This window comes from Phoenix dactylifera, chromosome 14 (genome assembly GCF_051530095.1).
Source record: "Phoenix dactylifera cultivar Ajwa chromosome 14, Ajwa_hap1_PhDact_Kaust_v1.1, whole genome shotgun sequence".
NCBI lineage: Eukaryota > Viridiplantae > Streptophyta > Magnoliopsida > Arecales > Arecaceae > Phoenix > Phoenix dactylifera.
In genome coordinates, this window is record NC_143203.1 from 2,489,119 (window position 1) to 2,499,518 (window position 10,400).

Here is a 10,400-nt window from a genome sequence, read left to right on the forward strand (position 1 = left end):
TCAAGCTCAATTTTCCTCCCACTGCCTCTATCAAGGATAAACTGGTTTTCCAAGAAGATGGCGTGACGGCTCACAAATACATTGTGATCCTCTGAGACGTAAAAATTGTATCCTAATGACTCTTTAGGATATCCTATAAAACGAGCACTTATGGTCCTAGCCTCTAACTTGTCTGCCTGTAGTCTCTTGACGTGGGCCGAACATCCCCAAATCTTGAGATGACCAAGACTTGGTTTCTTACCATGCCATATCTTATACGGTGTGGTAGGAACGGATTTAGAGGGAACTCTATTAAGTAGATATACTGCGGTAAGTAAGGCATCTCCCCAAAGAAACATAGGTAAATCAGTGAAGCTCATCATGGACCTGACCATATCCAATAGGGTCCGATTCCTCCTCTCTGACACCCCGTTGAGTTGAGGTGTACCAGGAGGTGTCCATTGTGAGACTATGCCATTGTCCTTGAGATAGTTCCGGAATTCTCCACTAAGGTATTCTCCTCCTCGATCTGATCGAAGAGCCTTAAGGGGTTTTCCAGTTTGTTTTTCTACTTCATTTTTGAACTCTTTGAACTTTTCAAAAGATTCAGACTTGTGACTCATAAGATACACATACCCATACCGTGAATAATCATCGGTAAAGGTAATGAAGTACGAATAACGTCCCCTGGCTAGCACATCAAATGGGCCACATACATCTGTATGTACTAGGGTAAGTATTTCAGTGGTCCTCACCCCATGTCCTACAAAGGGCAATCTAGCCATTTTTTCTTGAAGACAGGACTCGCAAACTGGATATGACTCGGAAGTCAATGAGCCGAGAAGCCCATCTTTATCCATTTTGTTCATCCTATCCTCTCCAATATGGCCAAGTCTGAGGTGCCACAAATATTTTTGGTTTATCTCATCTCTGGATCTTTTGGATCCTTTGGCACTCACTTCTTGCTCGGTAACATTCATAGATACATCCATATGTAAATGATAGAGACTGTCGATCATAAAACCACGTGCAACTATTTTATTTCTGAAATAAATAGAACAGCAGTCTTTGTCAAAAGTAAAAACATGACCTTCCTGTGCTAGACATGAAACAGAAATCAAATTTCTGCTAGCAGCAGGTACATAATAGCAGTCTCTAAGCAATAAACTAAAACCAGACGGTAGTCGCAGATGGTAGGTGCCACAGCCACAGCAGCAACTTTTGCCCTGTTGCCAATCCGAAGGGTTACTGCACCTTCCGCCAGCCTTCTACTTTCCTTTAGACCCTGCATAGTAGTGCACAAATGAGCACTAGAACCAGAATCTATAACCCAACTAGAAGTAGAAGAAACCGTTAGATTAGTTTCAATTATGAGCAAGTCTATACCTTCTGAAGGTGTGTCACCTTTTTTGTTCTTCAGGCTCTCGAGGTATGAAGGACAGTTTCTCTTTCAGTGGCCGTCGACATTGCAGTGGAAACATTTTCCTTTGTCATTAGCCTTTTTCTTTTGAACTTCCTTCTTTGGCTTCTTGTCTTTCTTCTGCTTCTTAGCAGGCTTCTTTTTCTTCCAAGTAGACTTTCTCTTGGAACCAGAAGTCAGCTCAGCAGCAAGGACATTGCCCCTTGAACCTTTCAAAGCTCCCTCAGCAGTTACCAACATATTTATTAGTTCAGTCTTAGTGCATTCAATCTTATTCATATGGTAGTTTACTATAAACTGACCAAATGAATTAGGAAGGGATTGAAGGATCAGATCAACTTGCAATTCCTTGTGCATGTTCATACCGAGCTTCTCAAGCTCCTCTAGGTCCTTGATCATAGTCAGACCGTGATCATGGACGCACCGCCCCTCATGCATCTTTGCTTTGAAGAGCCTCTTGGACACTTCAAAACGAGCTGTGCGACTCTGCTCACCATACAACTCTTGCAGGTGTGCCAGTATGTCCCTAACAGTCTTCATATTTTCATGCTGACATTGTAGTTCATTGGACATGGATGCCATGATATAGCACTTGACCCTAGTGTCATCGTCTGTCCACTTCTCATGCGTCGTACGCTGATCAGCGGTCGGACGTGCTGGTAATGCGGGGATGTCATTGTCGAGCACATAGCCTATTTTCTCGCAACTCAGAACAATTTTGAGATTCCTAAGCTAGTCTCTGTAATTGGTACCGGTCAATCGTTTGGTCTCAAGAATACGGGTCAAAGGGTTTGAGGCTGACATTATGATCTGTAGAGAGTAAAGATTCTAGTTAGACTTTTGTACTTGATCCTAATCTGTTCTAAGGTCTTTTAGAACAAATGAAACTCCCACTATTTTCTCGAATCCCTCACACTCTCCTGGTAGAGAAACGGAAATCCCACACGACTAGGGTTTCTAGTGGGTACTGCGGTCCCACCGATTTACATGCCACCTCACCTAACAGTTATTGGTGACACATAGATTGATGAATGTACAACTCTTGTACAATGCTTCTCAAGCATGTTGCAGTACAACTTGGTCTCTAAGCCATGAAAACCTCACCTAACAGTTATTGGTCCCATTTCTTAGTTAAGTCAGACCCACCGTATAACCGTAGGAATAAAGTCGTCATTGGATCCTCACCTAACAGTTATTGGTGCCCAACCCCACCTTTACCCTACAACATCTCATGTCTATAGAGAGGTCCAGCCCCCCGATGCAACTTGCCCACTGTGTCCAGCCGAGACAAATCAACATCAGAAAGACCTTAGCAGCTCTACTACAGTGGAAGACCTGTTGACTTAATATTGGTTAATCAGGTCTTAGTATTTGCAACTTGAGCTCTTCATAAGAGATAATCGAACAATTGGCCAGGTAAGCAGGTGGGAGGCTCCCCTTACTCAGAGAGTAAGGTCCTAATTAAGTAACCACCTTTCATGCTTTCCTAGACACCAATTAGATCAATTAATCTAATATGACTCGCTCATGTTGGTTCCCTCTCGACTTGATTGAGGAGGTTTTAATTTAGGTCTCAATTGGGTTTGCTACATCACATGTAAACCTATCTACCCGACTCTCATTCACATCACATGCAAACGGCACATTGCAGGCAGTTATAATCGCAGCAATAATTAAAGCTAAACTTTAAATAGGTGATGATCATGGATTCTAGTTAGGTCGTATTACAAGCACATGCACGTCAATCGATCAACTGGTCTTCAACTCTTGAATTGGTTCCAAGCCTCCTTGATTCGATCCTTGACCAACTCTTGATCCAATCGCCATCAACCGCTTAGATCACCTGTTCATCTCATGCCTTGTCTTCAACTTGATCGTTGACGTACATCACATCACAGAAATACAACCAGATGTAAAATAAAAATATTAATAAATTACATTTCCTTTTAGGAGGCACGCAGGCCTCTCAAAACATCAAATAAGATGCATGCAAGCATCTGAAAAATTACATGACATCACAGATCACATCGCAGATCATTACATTTGATACCAAAAGGGTTTGAATCCTATGATCATCACCACATGCAACAATTATAATTTTCAGATATGAGAATTAATTGATTATGTTATGAAATAGGTTGCTGATCATGCTAATCATGATTCTAAACTTTGTAATCTCATTAACAATGCAATTAGAATCATCATCTTATCACATAAAAATCAGAATGCAAAAATTCAGCAACCCTGAAAAATCTGCATGCAGAAATTTTCAGCATGCATGATCATTCAATTTTCAGATCTAATAAGCCTTTAGATAATTAATTCTTACCTTAATCTACGAAGCCTAAGCTCTGATACTACTGTTGGGAACCCGCCCATGCCGCTGATATTTCAAAACATAGCGGCATGGGCGGGTTTCCAACACTTTTTACATCCATTTGATATAATTTGAAGTCCATGAAGCATGCAAAAGCTAGAAGTAATCTTATAGCTTCTAATCTAGCCATGGGAGCAAATATTTTTTCAAAATCTATCCCTTCTTCTTGATTGTATCCTTTAGCTACAAGTCTAGCTTTATTTCTTAAAACTATCCCATTTTCATCTAGTTTATTTCTAAAAGCCCATTTTGTTCCAATTACAGAATTATGCTTTGGTCTCTCAGTTAATGTCCAAACATTGCTTCTTTTAAATTGATTTAATTCTTCTTGCATAGCATTAATCCAGTTTATGTCATTTTCAGCTTCTTCATAAGTCTTAGATTCTATTTGTGAAATAAAAACAAGATAGTCATTTAAATTTCTAAGAGAGGATCGAGTTCTTACCCCTTGAGATGGATCACCAATGATTAAGTCTTTAGGGTGTCCATGTGCATACCTCCATTCCTTTGGCAAGTCTTGTGATTGTGGTGGCACACGATCATCTTCCTTTTCTTGATTTGGCACGTCATTAAGATTCATTTTTTCAAACTCAATAATTCCTGCATCATCATCAAAAGTATTTTCTCTCCTAAGAGACTCACTATCATACTCATCAAAAATGATATTAATTGACTCTTCAACTACAAGAGTTCTTTTGTTGAACACTCTGTATGCCCTGCTAGATGTAGAGTATCCTAAGAAGATACTTTCATCTGACTTGGCATCAAATTTACTTAAATCCTCCTTATCATTGTTTAAAATGAAACATCTACATCCAAATACTCTAAGATATTTAGCAGTTGGTTTCTTATTCTTCCAAAGTTCATAAGGAGTTTTCTTGGTTATAGGTCATATTAAAACACAATTTAGAAGATGGCAAGCAGTACTTATAGCTTCAGCCCAAAAGTACTTTGAAAGATTTGACTCACACAACATCGTGCGTGCCATTTCTGCCAAGGTTCTATTTTTCTTTCAACAACCCCATTTTGTTGAGGCGTTCTAGGTGCTGAAAATTGATGTGAGATACCATTTTCATTACAAAATTCTTCAAAGTGTTGATTTTCAAATTCAATTCCATGCTCACTTCGAATTGCAATTAAGGTGAGCTTCTTTTCAGTTATGATATTTTTGTTGGGATCCCTCGCACGCCGCAGAAAATTCTAGAAAAATTCTGCGCGCAGCGGAAGACATGCGCGAGTTCCCGTTCATCACGCATGAACGTATTTTAAAACCATCATTCGTAGATAGATTAGGATTAAATACTTTTACATAATATTAGGAAGATCAGATCTTCACCTTGTGCGGGTAGATATTCACCGCAATCTGATGATCGTGGTATTTGTTGGAAGGTTCGCTTGAAGCCGCACACGCGTCCGGCCTCTACAGGTATCCACACGAGGTAGAGGACCAATCCAAACTCTCTAATCTCCCCGAGGTGCTAGCTCCCTTGCAGAGATATGTTTTGATGGCTGAAATCCTCTCTTTTGAATCAACTCTTGATTGCCTTAGAGAGGAGGAAGAAGGATAGATCAAAAGGAAGAAGGCAAAACCCCTTTGCAGCCTTTTCCTTTTCCTTTTCTTTTGGAACCAAAGAAGAGAGGGAGGAAGGGCTGCATGCCTCCTTCTTTTTCTTTGCTTGCTGGTGGCTGAAACCCAAGAGGGAGAGAGGGGTTCACGGCACCAAAGGGAGGAGAAAAAAAAAATCCCACGTATTTCCAAAGGAGGGGGCTTTTTTTTCAAGCGGGTCCGCATGGGACCTTTTTAAAACTCTCTCAGGGCTGAAACCAAGAGGGATGGGTGCTGTTCACCGTTCCAAGAGAAGGGGAAAAAATCTCCCACGGCTGCCCCCACTTTTTAAAATTTTTTAAGATAAGGGTTGGAGCTCCTAAAATTTAGGAGCTCCAACCTTATCTCTTGGCCAAGAGGAGGGGCCAACCTTATCTCTTCACGTAAAAGGCATGGGAGGGGTGTGGGCCCCTCCCTCTTAGTCCCTCTTTAATCACACCCCACTTAATCATATTAAATGGGGTGGTGTAGCCACATAGATAGGATCTAATCCTCTTCTAAAAAGGATTAGGTGAACCCAATTACTTCTTTCATTTAAATCCTAATCTAATTAGGATTCAATTGAACAATGACTCAATTGAACTCTTCAATCCTAATCCAACTAGGAGCCATCTTAATTTATTAGATTAAAATTAATTAGGACTTAAGAACTTCTAATCCAATTAGGACTTATTCAATTTTAGTCCTAATCCAATTAGGACTTTAGAAATCCTACTTCAAGTAGGACTCTAATTTAATTTGAAATTCTAATCCCATTAGGACACCAAGAATCCTATTCCAAGTAGGACTTATGATCAAGTCCAATTAATTAAATCCAATTAATTAAATTAAATTGCAATCCGATTGCAATTATTCTTCTTCAACTCACTAACTCTTAGCGGGTTAACCAATTATCAATCAAATTGATTATTTGTAATTCTTAATCACAATTCAACCATCGGATCGGTCAATACCTCTAATGTGTGTGATCCCATAGGTTCTATTCTGTCTGGTAGTGAGATATACTGCAATCTCTATTACAATATCATTGAAAACTCATTTCAATGGGTTGGAACAATTCCAACTCAACTTACTAAGGATCATCGATCATCAAGATAGTCCCTGTGAGTCTCACCATCCACCAGTGATACCTAGCAGCATGTAGTGGCAACCCAGCAGAATGGAATGATGAACCTCTAGGTGCAGTTATCGTATGATACAGTCTTTCTATCGTGGATCCCTACAGAACGGAGGTCATGGATAACTCGTCAAACCCCATCGTCTGTCATATGTCAAGATTTATTTGACTTAAGTTCGAGAGTGGAAAACTTCTTTTCCACTGTACATGCTACCCCGGCCGAGGATTTACGAACTCAGTCTCATAAATCACATAGGATCTCTCCTAATCTATCAAGATCTATAGATTCCATCTATATGCACTCCTACTCCTACAATGAACCTACTACAGCCAATCTGCACTACAAGAATCCAAATGGCTAGGGTTCATGTTTATGTGCTCGTCAAACTGCAGCAACCTCACCGTGAATAGCTGAGGCATCGCAGGTCAAAGGACCAGTCATACAACTGCAGCATCAAGTAAGTTACTGACGAGTGGATAGACATCCAAGTGACTACTTGCTTTGGTCACGCTCAGTACCCTTGTTCTCTAACAAGCACTTGCACAATTGCTCCAATGTCCCCACACTGTGGACTCAAGACTCGTCCATCAAAGAAAGCAATATGTGCACTAATCTCAGCGGATCGATCACCATCCTCGTGATGATCCATCGATCAGGAGTAATTCAGGAATTAATCACCAATGACACATGTCTCAAATTCTCAACTCTTGAGAATATGCGTCATCATCTTATTAATTCCTTTGGCGATTCATGGATACATAAGAACATAAATGATAAGAATGCCCAACTTAATAAATTCATAATTAGGTCAAGTACAAATTTATGTCCCAGAATATAATAATGCGTCAGCCAAATTGGCTTCTAGGGCATACTTCTAACAATTTTTATAATATTTCAAGAATGCTGAAAATGCTTCATTCTCATGTGCAAGAAATGAAACCCATGTATATCTTGAGAAATCATCTACTATAACTAGTCCATACTTTTTTCCTCCTAGACTTGCAGTTCTAGTAGGCCCAAATAGATCCATGTGTATGAGTTCAAAGGGCCTAGTGGTTGATACTATATTTTTTGATTTGAAGGATGATTTTCTTTGCTTCCTTAATGAGCATGGTCCACAGATTTTGTCTTTTTCAAAGATCAATTTTGGCACATCTTTTATCAAATCCTTCTTGACTAGTTTTGATATTAAGTCCATACTAGCATGTCCTAGTCTACGGTGCCAAAGCCAACTTGTGTCACTTTTCCTTTCTTCATTAGTAATTAAGCATAATCCATTTTTCTTGCCTAAATCATGAAGATCTATCATATAAATATTTCCATGCCTATGTCTCATAAGTACAATGTTATTATCTTTAGGATTTGTAATTATGCATACTGAGGCTTCAAATGTGACTTTAAGACCTTTATCACAAAATTGACTTATGCTAAGCAAGTTATGTTTCAGACCATTAACTAATAAAATATTTTTTGTAAAAGTGGATGGAGTAATATAAATTTTACCCTTTCCAATGATAAGTCCTTTTCCATTGTCTCCATAGGTTACCACTCCACCCTCCTTAGATTCCAAAGTGACAAATTGTTCTACGTCACCTGTCATGTGTCTTAAACAGTCGCTATCTAGATACCATTGTTTATCTCTCTTATTAGCTGCAAGACACTCCTGCAATCAAAATCAAGAATGTGCTTTAGGTACCTAAACTATGTTGGGTCCTTTAGGGTTAGTACTTGATGTTCCTTTTGGAACCCAAATTTTCTTAGATTTTAGCTTACTATTATCACTCAATTTGTTATAGTTAGACTTTCTAAAATTACATTCATATGCTTTGTGTCCTACTTTATTGCAGCAATGACAAGTTATATTTTCATTTTTGGCTTTCACAAATATGTTCTTTAAGTATTTTTGCTTCCTATTTGTTTTATATCCTAACCCAGTTTTATCATATACAGCTTTTTGACTATCAAGAATCATATTTAATTTAGTTGAGCTAAGTGTAAACTTGTCCACTAAGGATTTGTATTTTTCTGCATCTTCTTTTAACTTAACATTTCAAGCAATTAAACTTTTGGTTTCATTAATGAGCCTCCTACTTAATGTTTCATAGTCATTAGATAGTTTCAGCTTTTCTTTGATAAGAGATTGATTTTCATCTTTTAGAACTTTATTTTTATTGATTAGCTTCTTGTGTTCTTCCATGAGTTCTAAAAATGCATCATGTAACTCTTCTACTGAAAAATCACATTCAAGTTCAGAATCTACCTCATCATCATTGGCCATGTAGCAGATTTGGGCCGTCTCTTGTTAATTTTCCTCTTCCGAACTTGACTCCTCACTTTCACTCCATTCAGCCATGAGGTTCCTCTTTTTAAGTTTTCTTGCCATCCATTTCAATTCCGGACAATCTATCTTGAAATGCCCGGGCTTGTTACACTCATAGCAAATTGGCATTTTCCTTTCCTTTTCTTTGTCCTTTCCCTTTTCCTTGCTCGAGCTACCTTTGAGGAAGGGCTTCCTTTTATGAAATTTCTTCTTTTCTCTCATAAATTTTCTGAATTTTCTTGCAAGCATAGCCATTCCTTCTTCATCATATTCCTCCTCATCATCAGATTCTTCTGATTCAATTTTCTGTTTTGGAGTTGTAGACTTCAAGGCAATGGTCTTCTTTTCTTGACCTCATCTTCTGAATTTTGCTTCATGGTCAGCTCATGGGTCATGAGTGATCCTAGAAATTCTTCCAATTGTAGTGTATTGAGGTCCTTTGCTTCTTGAATTGCAGTTACCTTGGCCTCCCATACTCTTGGTAGAGATCTGAGAATTTTTCGCACTAGTTCAGAGTTAATATAAGACTTACCTAAACTCTTTAGTCCATTTATGATTTCCGTAAATCTAGTGAACATTTCAGTTATGGACTCTGTGGACTCCATTTTAAACAATTCATACTTATGTACCAATATATTTATTTTTGACTCTTTAACTTGATTAGTTCCATCATGTGTGACCTCTAGTCTATCCCAAATTTCTTTCGCGGAGATGCATGTGGATATTCTATTAAATTCACTTATATCTAGTGAGCAGTAAAGCACATTAATTACTTTAGCATTTAATTGTGCTAGTCTTCTATCACTCTCATTCCAATCCATTTCAGGTTTAGGAATGTTTGTGCCCTCTATACTAATTGTGGGTGTGTGTGGGCCTCTAGTTATGATATTCCACAAGTCATAGTCTAGTGCTTGAATGAATATCCTCATCCTAGATTTCCAATAAGTGTAATTAGTGCCATTAAACAAGGGTGGTCTATGTGTAGATTGTCCCTCGCTCATAGAACATCCTACTTGAGTTGTCATGATCTTTGACTCTTGATCGTAAGATCAACAAATACTAGGAGAGCACCTCGCTCTGATACCACTTGTTGCCCAAAGTGACAAGCCAAGAGGGGGGATGAATTGGTTCTTCTAAATTTTTTGGTTCCCTAATTAAATTGTTAGAAGATTGAATCGCTTAGTTAATACTAATTAAGTGCGTGTAGTGAAAATAGAAAGACACAAAGGCAAACACACAAGAAGTATAGTGGTTCGGTGCTCTCCTAAGCACCTACGTCCACTCCCCCAGTGTCCCCTTGGAAATTCACTATAATCCCATGGATTATAGTTGGATTGTTTTTCGGGCTCACAATCCAAAAATCTTTACACTTTGGTTTTCCGAGATCACTAAAAACCTATGTTGGTTTTACGAGCTCACCAACAAACCTTCACCGTTGGTTTTACGGATTCACCAACAAACTTACACCGTTGGTTTTACGGGCTCACCAACAAACCTTACAAAGTGATTAAGAAGAAGAAAGTTGAAACTCCTAGATGAGCAAATATAACAATTATGAGCTACAAAGAAGAGGTTAGAAT

General features: G+C 38.7%; 1 long non-coding RNA gene across 2 annotated transcripts; it reads right to left on the reverse strand.

The window, feature by feature from the left end:
* Nucleotides 1-3,044: 3,044 nt before the first annotated feature.
* Nucleotides 3,045-5,336, reverse strand: LOC149751294 (uncharacterized). 2 transcript variants are annotated; one of them, XR_016398384.1, is made up of 3 exons: nucleotides 5,113-5,336; nucleotides 4,222-4,376; nucleotides 3,045-3,242 (listed from the first exon to the last, which is right to left on the reverse strand). It is a non-coding gene; the product is annotated as an uncharacterized LOC149751294 (long non-coding RNA). The 2 variants fall into 2 exon arrangements; XR_016398383.1 differs by having other exon boundaries at nucleotides 3,045-4,376.
* Nucleotides 5,337-10,400: the final 5,064 nt, after the last annotated feature.